General features: G+C 35.3%; 1 pseudogene; it reads left to right on the forward strand.

The window, feature by feature from the left end:
* Positions 1-877: 877 nt before the first annotated feature.
* Positions 878-8,347, forward strand: LOC105767274 (phenylalanine ammonia-lyase-like; annotated as a pseudogene).
* Positions 8,348-15,402: the final 7,055 nt, after the last annotated feature.

Consider the following 15,402-nt stretch of genomic DNA (forward strand, 5'->3'; position numbering starts at 1 on the left):
TAGCAATATCACAGCTCCTCCTAATACCTCCTCCCTTGAAACCGAACCACCTCTACCTGACCCTCTGCCTCTAGCAGTAGATACTGATCTCTGAGATGCTGCAGGTATAGCACCTTCATTTTTTAGACAATCTCGGATGAAATGATATATGGACCCGCATCGAAAACACCGTCAAGTTATCCTCCAACATTCATAAAAGTGCTTCTTTCCACAGTGTTCACAGTCGGGGATATCAATATTTCGTGAAGGTTTTTTTACACTACCGGTAGAAACAGCAGTCTGTTTACCTCGATTTTTATCACCTCGATCTGATCAAAAATTTGACTTCCAACTGTCTCTGAATTCTCGGGATCTTTTCGGTAGAGGATTTGAAATAGTAATGCCAGCTCGTTTCCGAGTCGATCTAGCTATCTCAGGCTTTTTATCCAAACCTAAAACCTGCTCTACCATCTTAGCTCTCTCAATCAAATCCATAAATTCTTTAATTCGCTATGACACCAGCTGTACTTTGATTTCATCTCTTAATCCTCATAGAAATCTCTTGCAGCTATCAGCTTCTGTTGGAATGAACTCAGTGGCATATCGAGAAAATGGCGTCGTTGGGCTTAGGTTTTTGCGGCGCTTTCTCAAAAACGCTGCTAAAGCCATGAAAATTAGCAGTGCTTTCCTAAAAATGTCGCTGAATCCCCTAATGTTCGGTAAACAACGTCGTTGGGATTAGGTTTTTTGCAGCGCTTTTTAGAAAACGCCGCTAATTCTTATTTTCAGCGGCGTTTTCTAGTTAGCACCGCGAAAGATCGATCTTTAGCGGCGTTGTTTATCCAAACGCCGCTAAAAACACCACTAAAAGCCTATTTTGGTGTAGTGAATTTTTAACATGGAGACAATCCCTCAAGATGGTAACCAAAGCAGCTCTTTGGAGAGTGTTTGCACCACTATTGCTGCTAAGGGTGGAGTTGTCGACCCTTTGAGCTGGGGTGTTGCAGCTGACTCTCTCAAGGGAAGCCATTTGGACGAAGTGAAACATATGGTTTTCGAGTATAAGTGCTAATTCTCGTCTAAGAACCAAGTTTGGAGCAGCCCTTCAAAAGGAGCTTATTAGGTGAGCTTTTTATATCCATGCACCAACAATGTATGCATTTTCTATAAACTGCCCCACTGGATACGAGAAATATGTACCTTAAGGCATGTATCAGATTATATACTCCATTGCCGTGAGTTTTTGGGTACTTTTCGACAGGGGTAGAATCGGTTTCTTGGTTTCTTGATGATCGGGGTTTTTTGCTCAACCCTACTTTTTGATACAATCTTACCATTGTATCTGTTTGGATGAATAATCTTCAGTTAAGTTTCCTCAAGTGAACACTAGTGAAAGTACAAATTTTCACTAGTAGCCAAGTTTCCGGTGAAACTCACGAGGGATTCAATATCCATCTTTACCCTTTACACAAAAAAATCAAAAATATAAAATAAATTCTTGTTAATTAATTAATTAATTAATATAATATTTTAAAATGAAAAAGAAGGAAGTTGCTATAATCACAAAGTGCAATAAAGTTTTATTCATTGATTGAATATGTTTTGTTGGTTTAGGTAATTGAATGTTGGGATCTTTGGGCATGGAAGTGCGTCATGCCACACACTTTCTCCCTCAGCAACTCGAGCCTCCATGCTTGTTAGGATGAACACCTTGCTCTAGGGATACTCTGGGGTCAGGTTCAAAATTCTGGAGGCAATCACCAAGCGTCTCAACCACAACGTCACCCCATGCTTGCCGCTTTGTGGGTCAGTTACTACATCTGCTTATATTATTCCTCTTTCCTATATTGCTGGATTGCTCACTGGCAGGCCTAATTCCAAAGCCATTGGACTGAATGGGGAACCCCTTGATGCCCAAGAAGCCTTTCGTGTAGCCGATATTGATTCCGGGTTCTTTGAGTTGCAGCCGAAAGAAGGCCTTGCGCTAGTCAATGGCACTGCAGTTGGTTCTGCCATGCCGGCCATGGTTCTATTTGAAGCAAACATATTGGTTGTTTTGTCAGAAATTTTGGGTACAATATTTGCTGAAGCCATGAATTGTAGATTACCTGAGTTCACTGACCATTTGATTTATAAATTGAAGCATCATCCAGACAAATTGAGGTCGCTGCTATAATGGAACACATACTTGAGGGAAGCACTATCGTTACAGCGGCTAAGAGGATCCATGAAATTGACCATTTGCAGAAACCGAAACAAGATCGCTATGCTCTAAGGTCAGCTCCACAATGGCTTGGTCCACAGATTGAAGTGATCAGATTCGCAACCAAATCGATTGAAAGAGAGATTAACTCTGTCAATGATAACCCTTTGGTAGATGTGTCAAAGAACAAGGCATTACACTGTGCCAACTTCCATGGTACCCCAATTGGTGTCTCAATGGACAATGCTCATTTGTTGAGCATTGGCCTGCAACGCAACAAACAACCAGCAATGAGAGCAGTAGCAACAATGTCTACATGTCAACATAAAGATTGAACCAGAAGCAACTTTATTTTTTGTTTAAATTTTGTACTTTTGTAAAGTGATCAAGTTGGTATGTAACTTGATATCCAAAGTTAGTATTTTCATATTTGAAACTGATGGATGTAATAGCTAAATTGTTCAGCTTTTCTTTTGTATTATTTTAGTTAACAACTTGCCAAAATTGGTGGGAGCAGTTACAAGTTTAGATAACTGTCCAAGTTGTTTTGTAACATCTATATATTTCAAAAAGTAAATGAAATTATTAACACTTCTTTCGGTTACTTGCTCTTGTTCATTGTTTCTTTTTTATTTTATTTTGCTATTTTGTGTTTTGCTCTTGGTTGCTGCTGCCATTGTTCCAACAAATGGTAATCAGAGCCTCTTGTCTTTGAGGACCTCTATTGTTGTTTAAGTTTTTCTTTTCTGTTTGAAACAAACTTGAAAAAGGAAGGATTCAAGTTTGTCACACTTGTTTCAGCAACATGAGCTTTGCGCCTCCTCTACCACCAGTGTTTGCTGGAGAGAACTACCACATTTGGGTAGTTAAAATGAAAACTTACCTCTAAGCACATGATATGTGGAATGTAGTTGAAAGTGATGTTGAACCACCACCATTAAGAGCAAATCCAACCATTGCTCAGATTAGGCAGCATGGTGAGGAGCGAGCCAAGAAGCACAAAGCCATGGCCTGCCTATAGAATGGTGTGTCTGATGTTATTTTTACTCGCATCATGGCTTGTGATTCACCCAAGCAAGCATGGGATAGATTGAAAGAGGAGTTCATGGGATCAGACAAGACAAGGCAGCAACAAGTAATCAATCTTAGAAGGGAGTTTGAAAATTTGAAAATGAAGGAGTCAGAAACTATCAAGCAATATTCTGATAGGATCATGGCTACTGTTAACAATATCAAACCCTTGGAGAAGATTTTAGTGACAGCAGGGTTATTGAGAAGGTTATTACCACTCTTACTGAGAGGTTTGAGTCAAAAATCTCCTCACTGGAGGACTTGAGGGACCTCACAACCATTTCTTTGTCTGGGTTGGTGAACTCACTTTATGCACTTGAGCAGAGAAGGGAAGTAGGCAAGAAGAGCATTCTGAAGGAGCCTTTCAAACAAAAGTTAGAGAAGGCTCTAGCTCAAGTCAGAAAGTAAATAAGCCTTGGTTTGAAAGGAGGGAGAGATCAAGAAAAGATGCCGGGAGAAGGAGGTTTCCACCTTGCATTCACTGTAAGAAAACAAACCATTTGGAAAAGTATTGCTGGAGTAGACCAGATATTCAATGCAAGAATTGCAAACAGTATGGTCACCATGAGAAGATCTATAAAGACAAAGAGAAGGCTCAAACTCAGTAGCAAGTTCAGGCCAAAACTGCTGAGGATCTTCAAGCTCAGGAGGAGCATGTTTTTACTGCCTTATGCTTTGCAACCACAAGCAATGGCAAATCCACCTGGCTTGTGGGCAGTGGCTACTCACATCACATGGCAGCTGATGGAAGCTTGTTCAAAGACCTTGACAGAAGTTTTAACTCAAAGGTCGGGATAGGCAATGGGAATCTGATTGAAGCCAAAGGCAGAGGTGATGTGGTGATCAACACTGATTTAGGTAACAAAGTTATCTCAGATGTACTTTTTATACCTGATATAGATCAGAACCTACTTAGTGTAGGACAGTTGGTTGAAAAAGGCTACTCACTTGTTTTCAAGAATGGTTCTTGTGTTATTAATGATGTTCATGGTAGAGAACTTATCTCAGCACCTATGGCAGACAAGTGTTTTATGCTTGATGTAAGCCAGCTTGAGAGAAAAGCTTATACAAGCTTAACTGACAATACTGGCCTATGGCATAAAGGATTAGGCCATGTCAACTTCAGGTCACTTAATTTGCTGCACAAGATAAATTTGACAGAGGACATGATCAAGGTTGAAGCCAGTGAGTCTATTTGTGAAGTGTGCCAGCTTGGTAAGCAGGCTAGGTTGCCTTTTCCAGTTAACCAAGCATGTAGGGCTCGAGAAAAGCTTGAGTTGGTACACTCTGATGCCTGTGGACCAATGAAGACCCCTTCATTAAATGAAAGTAAGTATTTTATATTGTTTATAGATGATCTGACCAGATTTTGCTGGGTTTATTTCATGAAACAGAAGTCTGAGGTATTTGAAGCTTTTGGAAAGTTCAAAGCTTTGGCAGAAAATCAAACAGGTTGCAGGATTAAAGCCTTGAGGAAAAATAATGGTTCTGAATACATGTCTGAGAGATTTCAAAAGCTATATGAGCAAGCTAGGATCCATCATCAGTTAACCATTATGTACACTCTTCAGCAAAATGGAGTGTGTGAGAGAAATAATAGAACAGTGATGGATATGGCTAGGTGTTTACTATTTCAAAGCAAACTTTCAAGCACTTTTTGGGCTGAAGGTGTCAACACCTCTGTGTACCTGTTTAATAGGCTGCCAATACATGCTGTGAAGGATAAAACTCCTTTTGAGGCATGGTATGATCTTAAACCAACTGTTTCCCACTTAAAAGAGTTTGGATGTATGTGTTATGTCCTTGTACCTACAGAAAGATGAACTAAGCTTGAGAAAAGGTCAGTTCTAGGCATATTTGTTGGTTACAGTAGCACCAAGAAGGGTTACAGAGTATTTGATCCCTCAACCAAGAAAATTTTGGTAAGTAGGGATGTCAAATTTGATGAAGGAAGGTTTTGGAGTTTAAATGGCTCTGACACAAGTCAGTTTGAAGAAGATCAAATTGACAGTAGCTTAGAATTAACAGAAAATGAGCTCAACAATGCTAATGTGGATGATTCTCCTGTGAGAGGGACCAAGTCCATTGCTGACATCTATCAAAGATGCAATGTGACTATAGTTGAGCCTTCGAGCTTTGAAGAAGCTATGAGAAACAAGAACTGGAAGAAAGCCATGCAAGTTGAGATTAATATGATTCATAAGAATGATACATGGGATCTTGTGGATAGACCTGATCAAAAGAAGGCCATTGGTCTCAAATGGGTTTTTAGAGCCAAATTCAATACTGATGGCTCTTTAAAAAAACACAAGGCAAGGCTTGTGGTAAAAGGGTATAGCCAGCAATTTGGCATTGACTTTGTGGAGACATTTGCTCCAGTGGCAAGACTGGATCCATTAAGCTTCTATTTGCCTTGGCTGCACAAAAGCAGTGGAGAATCCATCAACTTGATGTCAAGTCAGTCTTTTTGAATAGTCTTCTTATGGAAGAGATATATGTTGAACATCCTGATGGCTTTAAAGTCCAAGGAAAGGAGGACAAAGTCTATTGGCTAAAGAAGGCACTCTATGGACTGAAACAGGCACCTCAAGCCTGGTATGATAGGATTGATGCTTACTTGTCTAGGCTCAGTTTTGAGAAAAGTTTGAGTGAGCCAACACTTTATGTAAAAAAGTATGAAAATGAAACCTTACTGATTGTTTCAATCTATGTAGATGATCTGTTAGTGACTGGATGCAAAGCTGATCTGATTCAAGAGTTCAAAACAAGAATGCAAGAAATGTTTGACATGGATGACTTAGGAGTTATGACATACTTCCTTGGTATGCAAGTAAGCGAGTCTGATCAAGGTATTTTTATCAGTCAGCATGCCATTGCCTTGAAAATTCTCATTAAATTCTATATGGAAAACTGTAAATCAGTAAGTATACCACTAGCTCAAGGGGAGAAACTGACCAGCTTTGGAAGTAAAGAAAGAGTTGATGAAAGGGAGTATAGAAGCTTAATTGGTTGCTTACTCTACTTGACAGCAACCAGACCTGACCTCATACATGCAGTTAATCTATTTCAAGATTCATGCACTGTTGCAATACAACTCATTTCAAGGCAGCTAAAAGGATACTCAGATAGTGATTGGGCTGGGTCAGTTGAGGACATGAGAAGCACCTTTGGCTATTTCTTTACACTTGGCTCAGGAGTTTTCTGTTGGAGCTCAAAGAAGCAACAGATAGTAGCTCAGTCAACAGCTGAAGCTGAATACATAGCAGCAGTTGCAACAGTTAGTCAAGCCATTTGGCTTAGACAGTTGCTATGTGATTTGAATGAAGAGCAACTTGAACCTACTAAAATCATGGTGGACAATCAGTCAGCAGTTGCCATAGCCAAGAATCCAGTCTTTCATGGCAAAACTAAACATTTTAAAATCAAGTTCCACTTTGTTCAAGAGGCTGAGAAATTAAAAGAAGTTAGTCTTATTCATTGTAGTTCACAAGATTAATTGGCTGATATTTTGACAAAGCCTCTTGGCACAACCAGGTTTGAATTCTTAAGAGATTCAATTGGTGTTTGTTGCCTACAGTCCAATGAGGAGTGTTGAGCATTGGCCTGCAATGCAACAAACAACCAGCAATGAGAGCAGCAATAACAATGTCTACATGTCAGCATGAAGATTGAACCAGAAGCAACTTTATTTTTTGTTTAAATTTTGTACTTTTGTAAAGTGATCAAGTTGGTATGTAACTTGATATGCAAAGTTAGGGTGGGTTTGGATAGGCTATTAGGTGCGGTACTGTGCGTTTAGCTTACTTTTTGTCTCACGCTCTGATGATCGCTACAAGATCTAATCTCACCGCCCTTCTTTGTTTTTACCGACATGCAGTAAACGCCACCGCCCATCCAAACTCACCCTTAGTATTTTTAGATTTGAAACTGATGGATGTAATAGCTGAATTGCTTAGCTTTTCTTTTGTATTATTTTAGTTAGCAACTTGCCAAAATTGGTGGGAGCAATTACAAGTTTAGGTAACTGTCCAAGTTATTTTGTAACATCTATATATTTCAAAAAGTAAATGAAATTATTAACACTTCTTTCTGTTACTTTCTCTTGTTCATTGTTTCTTTTTGATTTTATTTTACTATTTTGTGTTTTACTCTTGGTTGCTGCTGCCATTGTTCAAACATCGTTTAGCTATTGCGGCTATTGGGAAACTTATGTTTGCTCAGTTCTCTAAACTTGTTAATGATTTCTACAACAATGGCCTCCCTACAAACCTCTCTAGTGGTTGGAACCCAAGTCTGGATTATGGTTTTAAGGGTGCTGAAGTTGCAATAGCTTCCTATTGTTCACAGCTCCAATACTTGGCCAATCCAGTCACCAACCATGTTCAAAGTACTGAGCAACATAATCAAGATGTGAACTCCTTGGGATTAATCTCTGCATTAAAAATTGTTGAAGCTATTGATCTCTTGAAGCTAATGTTGACAACATTCTTGGTGGCTCTTTGCCAAGCTATTGATTTGAGGCATTTAGAAGATAATTTGAAGGACACAGTGAAGAACACAGTGGGTCAGATAGCTAAGAAAACACTTACTACCGGTGCTGATGGTGAACTCCACCCTTTAAGATTCTGTGAAAAGGATTTACTCCAAGCTTTGGATCACGTTTACATTTTTACTTATATCGATGACCCTTACAATGCTACCTATCCATTGATGCAAAAGGTGAGACAAGTTCTTGTGGAGCATGCAATGACAGAGGGTGAGATGGAGAAGAATCCAAGTGCTTTAATCTTCCAAAATATTGCAGCTTTTGAAGACGAATTGAAGGCTGTTTTGCCCAAGGAGGTTGAGAATTCAAGGGCTAGAGTTGAGAATGGAAATGCATCAATTCCAAACAAGATCAAAGATTGCAGATCATATCCGTTGTACAAATTCGTGAGGGAGGAGCTTGGAACTAGGTTGCTAACTGGGCAAAAAGTTACCTTACCTGGTGAGGAGTTTGACAAGGTGTTCACTGCTATGTGCCAAGGGAAGATCATTGATCCAATGCTGGAATGTCTAAAGGAGTCGAACAGTGCCCCTCTTCCAATCTGCTAGTTTCTTTTCCTTTCAATCTTTGAAGTTTGCTATCCGATCTTTCCTTTCAATCTTTGAAGTTTGAATATGTATGAAATGATATCTTTCTAATAAAAGTGTTCATGATATTTGCTATCGTGGAAACGTTAAGAAATACTTGGAAGTAGAAAATTTTGCTGAATCTGTTGATTTTTTTTATTTTTTTCAGTTATGCAATTTCTTCGAATCCCATAGTTATTTTCTGTATTGTTTAGAAAGCCAACAAATAGTTTCTAATTATAGGAGGAAGGCATGTTAATCATCATAATCGACGAGTTACACTAAATTAAGTGTTACAATTTTCAATTTTTAAAGAAAGGGTGAAAATTAAAGTAATTATATAAGTACAACCAAATTTAATTTTTAAAAAATCTTCTTTTACAAGTTTAGTTATGAATTTTTATATTGTAAGAATTAAGGTATATAATTGCTTAGTTATGGGCAAAGATTTATTACATTATGAATCTAAAAATTATATTATAATAATAATTTGTGTATTTTATAAAGTTATAACAAAAAATTATATTATTTAAATATTTTTTAAAGCTATGGTTAAGGAGTTTATTATAAAATGATTTATATGTTATAAAAGTGATAATATTTTATTTATAAAATGTTATGGTCAAGAAGTGTGGACATAACTTATTTATGTTTCCATGCTATTATAAACATAATATGCTTATTCATTAGAAAATGCTATATGATTTTAATCATAACTTGTAAAATAAATAAATAACTTCTAAAATTATGGCAAAGAATTATATTATTTATAAGAAGTGTTATAAAATAATTTGACACTTTATAAAATTTTTTTATAAAGGTTATATATTATAAATTTTATATTATTTTTAACTTAATTTGCATATTTGGTTATAGCAGGATTTGTAAGTATACACAGTCGTTATCAAGTAATAACTAAGTAAAAAGAATATTGTCTCCACAAGGACGGTATCTATTCATCAACAATTGTAAAATTAATGTTTTACAAGTTGGTTAAGAAAACACAATCATTTGAGGTGATGGATGTCCTAACTAAATTAACAACTAATATGCAAATGAAATAAAATAAAATAAATGCAATGAAATGTTTTAGCAGCAATTCACAAGTTTTAATAGCAATAACATGAATAAGCAAAAACAATCACAACTGTTAATTCAATTAATTCTTTATAATGTTTAACAATGTTCCGAAAAACTTCTATGGCAACTCGATCATTTATGAACTTGGAATCTAAATCATAAGCTCTTTCGAGATCTTAGGTTTGTCACTTAGGAAAAACATGCATATTTGTATGTCACCATTTAACTGAGGATTTCCTTAGAATTTATGCAAAGTAACAGGGATGGTTTAGGTTTGAAACAATTTAATTACATAAATCTAATGTTATCCTAATAGTGTTCTTTTGGAATTATTATGAACCTTTAATTTATTCTTGTTCGTATATAAATGCATCTTCTAATTATTACGTCCATTAACCACCATTTGGTTCGGATTAAGAAATTAATTCTAATGCAGTCAAACATATCTTAATGCGTTAACAACATGAATGATTTTAATTGGTAGCATAAACAATTGAGGCACAGAACAATATAAACATAAATTGAACGAATCAAATCAAGGCATTGTATCCATCCTAGCTGGAACAAATTTAAGTGATTATCATTAAAGAAAAAGAAATAAAATAATTTGCAACCATGTTTATAAACTAAGAACAATTAAAAGAGAAAGGAAGAAGAAACATTGAGATGAATTCGATGATTTCCCGAGAACTATCTGTGGTGGCTTCCTCCGATTTCCGTCACTGCTCCGATACAAATTACTCTTCAAGGTGGTCGGCCAAGAGAGATTTTCTCTCAAGAACTACTTACTAAAGGAACTCTCAAACAAATGATGGGAAAAATGAAGGGAAATGAAAGGCTAGGCGTGTGAGAGAAGAGAATGAATGATTGATTATGGGATGAGGGATGCGTTGATAGGTGAATGGGGGTGGTATTTATACATGCGAGAAGGCTGAGAGTTTTCTAAAAATAGCAGGAACATCTTTTAGAAATCTCCCATGTATGGCCGACCATAAATCATGGAGAGAGAGTTTGAATTTTTCATGATTCAAGCTTGATTATTGCTTGATTTGTGGCATGGATTAGAAGGCAACTATAGAGTTTGAATAGGGCTGATTTATGAGTTTTTTTTACACATGTAAGGACCCTTAAATAATTATTTCAAAGCTGATTGGGCCGCGCTATCAAGTCATTGCCGAAATTGGGCTTCTTTCCACCTTAATGGATGGTTTGAGCTCTAATGTAGAAGGCATATATGTTCTTTTCAGCAACCCATTTCCAAGCTAGGTGAAAATAATTTTGTTGAGTCCAAATGCCTTATCTTGTCATCCCATTCTGATTGTTGTCCAATTCATGTTCATGTGCCTTTCATACTGGCTTTGAACATTTAACAAGTCAGTGTACCAAGCTGTAGGAATTATAAGACAAATTATGAAATTTCCGAAATGTAGGAACATAGAGTAGAACTATGTTAATTTAGCACCGAATTACTCAAAAATTATAATCTTGATTTAATTGTGCCAACATTCCCAATATGTACTAAAATACATAATTGGTTATCAAAATACTAAGGATTTGCATAAATTCTAAGTAAAAAGGTGTTCTAAAAATTTATATAATTTAAAGTTATCAATATTATAAAAATGGTTATGATCCGACATAATTCTTTCTCCGAGTTAAGTTTTGTAACATCCTAGACTCGACTCGATTCACCAAGTCCAGGTTTCAGGTATTACTTCACAAAAAACTTAAAAAAACTTTCAAACCAATTGACAAAAACTCTTTACTGAAGAAATTTCTCATTACTCCGTATCAATCTTGATTAAAAGCTTTGTATTTAAAGAACAAAGGGAGGAAATTGCAAATAACATATTGTATCAGTCTTGCTCAAATTTTATTACAACTCATAAGTTACAAAAGGTAAACTCTAAGGGTATAGTCTTTCAAAACATCAACCCTTCCTATACGTCCACTGTATGCATAGTATCCCCATTTGCTGCTACTCTGGCCTATTCCTGGAATCGTCTCCTCAAGTACTTACACTGACGCGACAATACCTGAAACATAAATATAACACCAATAAGTTTAGAGGAACTTGGTGAGTTATGAACACTACTTACCTTTTTAACTTTTCTTGATAAGTCCTTCATTTTGAATATTTGGACTTCCCTATTCTGTCTTTGGTGAATACATTCATAGTGTTAGTTGTATACTATCATACTTATATGCTACTTACCATTCGTACCATGTTTTCATTCATTCTACTACTTGGCTGACTTCAAGTCTTGTTAGTTGGAACTACCTTCTCTTTCTCTTCAAATAACTTCCAACAATAAATCTTGAACAAATAATCATCCTTGGCAGATACCACTTACTATTCATACTTTTAGCGAATACCTATACTAATCTTACTAAATCAAATTATAATTTAGACCATACCCTAATTCAACTTCAAACATTCTCATATAGTGAATAGATCATATCCCATCAGATCTCAAAACAATTTATCATACTATACTGTTACAATGAATATCAAATAACTCAGAATTCCACTTTAGTAGCACAATTACTAAAAATGGCAAACTCTTTCATCGAATATACCTGTATTCTAATCTGACAGATAACCATGACAGATACCTTCTTCTAACATTCTAAATCATACTTTTTTTTAAGAACTTTCCTTAAGACTTAATTCATTTTATCACAAGACCTTTCACATTAGAGCTTCAGTAAGATCATATCCTTATCATAGACTTACCAGAATACACCATTAAGGCTAGAAAGAGTACGCCACAAAGGCGACATACATATTATGGCAAAAAGGTAATATACAGAGTATGCCACAAAGTTAATAGAATGCCATAAAAGCCATATCAAAATGTCACAAAAGGTTAATAGAATGCCACAAAGGTCGTCCAAAATGCCACAAAGGCTAATAAAATGAAAAAAAGGCTAACAAAATGCGCCATAAAAGGCCAAATTAGAGTACGCCATAAAGGCTAATAGAATGCCACCCATGCATCTCATAACTGACGTATTTGTGATATGGAATTACCTAAACTTACATCGCGTGAAGTTTTTCCATCATCTCCTTGGGACACGCAGAGAACCCTAGTATAAATGTGGTTTATTCTTCCTTTCCAGAATGTGCCATGTCTATGGACTTTCTTCAAATTTTGCATATCATAATTCATTTTTACTATTCTGATGGACTTCATTGTATGCCACCGTGGTGACCAACTCACAACTCAACCTCTCCACACTCAAATACACCCCTATTTCCCAAACATCTCCATTCATACATCACATATCCAATATAAACACATAGTCAGGTAGGTTAACTCATTTCCTTAACCAAAGTACACTTCAAATCATGCTTCACACACATCAATGCAGTCACACCTCACATTGTACATTCCAAGCACATACACTTAGTTACTTAACAGAATCGCATGCACTCACACACATTCCATTACATTCTAAACTAAAAAAGATCTATTCCCAGAATACATACATCTTGAGTAGTCAATCATGAATTCATTCACCAATTCTAGACCTTCAATCACAATAGATTTTCTTAGAAAAACCTTATAGGAGTCAATATTAGGGACTCACCAACAATAACTACTAGCTCCATATTCAGACGTTCAGTTCAAACTAGCAACAACAATTGCGTAAAGAACATGCGTTCACCATTAAACCCATTTACAGATAGGTTGCTTACATTTCAGTTACAGAGAATCTCCATGCATGGCTTCTTATTCGTAACTTACTACCCATAGACTTCATATCATTGTTAGTCTTAACATGAAAAGTTATCAAACTTACCAAGAGATAGAACACCTCTGTATTTTTCAAAAATCCTTAGCTTCCAGCTTACATATGAAGAGTAACCAGCAATAACATTTAGTACTTAAGAAAAAGAAAGAATTAAAGCATTACTTTGAAGGAAAAGGAAAATCTTCACTTGGACTTTTCTCACACACATATATACTTTTGTTTAGTGAAACTTGAAAAGTGTCCTAAAATTGTAGAATATATACTTCATAATGGCTTACAAAATCTGAAGGAAACATAAATGAAAGTCTTTTCCATATGCCATTTTTCCAATCAATTTAGTTTGTTTATAACCAGATTTAGTTACTGAGACTTGCCCTTCACACCACTAAATACAACTCTTGAACTATTTAATTTAATACATTCAGTGTTTCAAAATATGGTTTAGATGTTAATTTTGGTTCTAAAAAAATCTCATATTAATAATATCACCTTAGTATAGTATAAAAAAGACAAGGGTGGATTGTTCTAGCTTGTTGTAGACTTCATAGCTTCCTTCATAGGTGGATTTGAGATGATCCATACTTTTAATTGTACATGGAAGAAAGAGATCTTGTTAATCTTGTCACATCTTGTAAACCGAGTTAGTAGAAATGGACATTAGATTATAGGTTTGAGAGAAAAAAATCAAATTTTGTGTCATAGAAATTAAAATAGGATACAATAAAGAATTAGTTAGTAATAGTAAAAATAATAATTAAAATAAATAATTATGGTATTAATAATCGAGGCATTAGCAAAAATAAAAATAATAAATAATAATAGAGACTAATTAGAGTAGTGGTTAAAGTAGAGGTTAAATGTGTAAATTAAGGCTAGTAGTTAAAAATGGAGCTATTTGAAGAAGGTAGAAATATGAGAGGGCTTAGAGGGCAAATGGCCCAATTTTAAAAAAATTGGCTGGCTATTAAAGTCACTTGCAGCCTAAGCTCTCTCCACCTTTTTTTCATTTTTAAAATTTGTTAGATCCAGATTGAAAAATTTTCTCTCAAAAACTTTTTAACCTTTTTTATATTTTCTTGGCATCCAAACACTCCCTATTCCTTCAACTTTGTAAGAAAATCACTCTTTCTTCTCCAATTTCTCACCTAAACATAGATCGTTTTTGCTCAATCAATACAAATTCGTGGATGTTTTTGAATTAAAGGTAAATATATTGTTTTCTTATGCATTATATTTTTATTAGGTATTTTTCATTTGAATTTTCATAGATCTAAGCAAGAAAATTAAAGATTCATGGTTTTAAAGCTATCTTTTGCACAAAAAAATGGTGAGTGAAGAAATAAAGAGCTAACACTACACCAAAATAGGCTTTTAGCGGCGTTTGGATAAAAAACGCCGCTAAAGATCGAGAATTAGCGGTGCTTTCTGAAAAACGCCGCTAAAAATAGCATTAGCGGTGTTGTTTAGAAAAGCGCCGCAAAAAACCTAAGCCCAACGACATTGTTTTTTGACCTTTCGAGGCTTTAGCGACGTTTTTGAAAAAGCACCGCTAATGCTCAGAGCTTTAGCGGCATTTTTGAAAAAGTGCTGCTAATGCTTAGAGCTTTAGCGGCGTTTTTGGAAAAGCGCCGCTAACGCTCAGAGCTTTAGCGGCTATTTTGGAAAAGAGCCGCTAATGCTCGAGATTTGCGGCATTTTTGAAAAAGCGCCGCAAAAAAATTTTATCTATCTATTTACTATTTAATTTGTTTATTTATATTAATTAAAATTTAATTTATTTTTAATTGAATATTTGTTAAAAATGGACAAATTTGAAATAATGATATGTAGAAATAATTTGTTTATTTATAAAAAACATAGAAAAATATTTGTTAAAAATGGAAAAGTTAAAATACTATTATTGAAAATAATTTTAAAATATTTTGGGTACATGACTGATTGATTTTTAATTTATATATTAAATAATTTCATATATAATTGTACAAGATACGATAGTATTAATTTTAAAATATTTAATTAATTATCATTATAGTTTAGGGTTTAATATATATGGTTTAGGGTATATGGTTAATTTAGGATTTAAGGCCGGTTTAGGAGTTACAATTTTAAGGTTTATAGATTATGAAATTAGGGATTATGGATTAGGGATTCTGGTTTAAGGGTTGTGATTTAGGGGGTAGGGGTTAGGGGTTAGAGAT

The sequence above is a fragment of the Gossypium raimondii genome, chromosome 4 (assembly GCF_025698545.1).
Source record: "Gossypium raimondii isolate GPD5lz chromosome 4, ASM2569854v1, whole genome shotgun sequence".
Lineage (NCBI taxonomy): Eukaryota > Viridiplantae > Streptophyta > Magnoliopsida > Malvales > Malvaceae > Gossypium > Gossypium raimondii.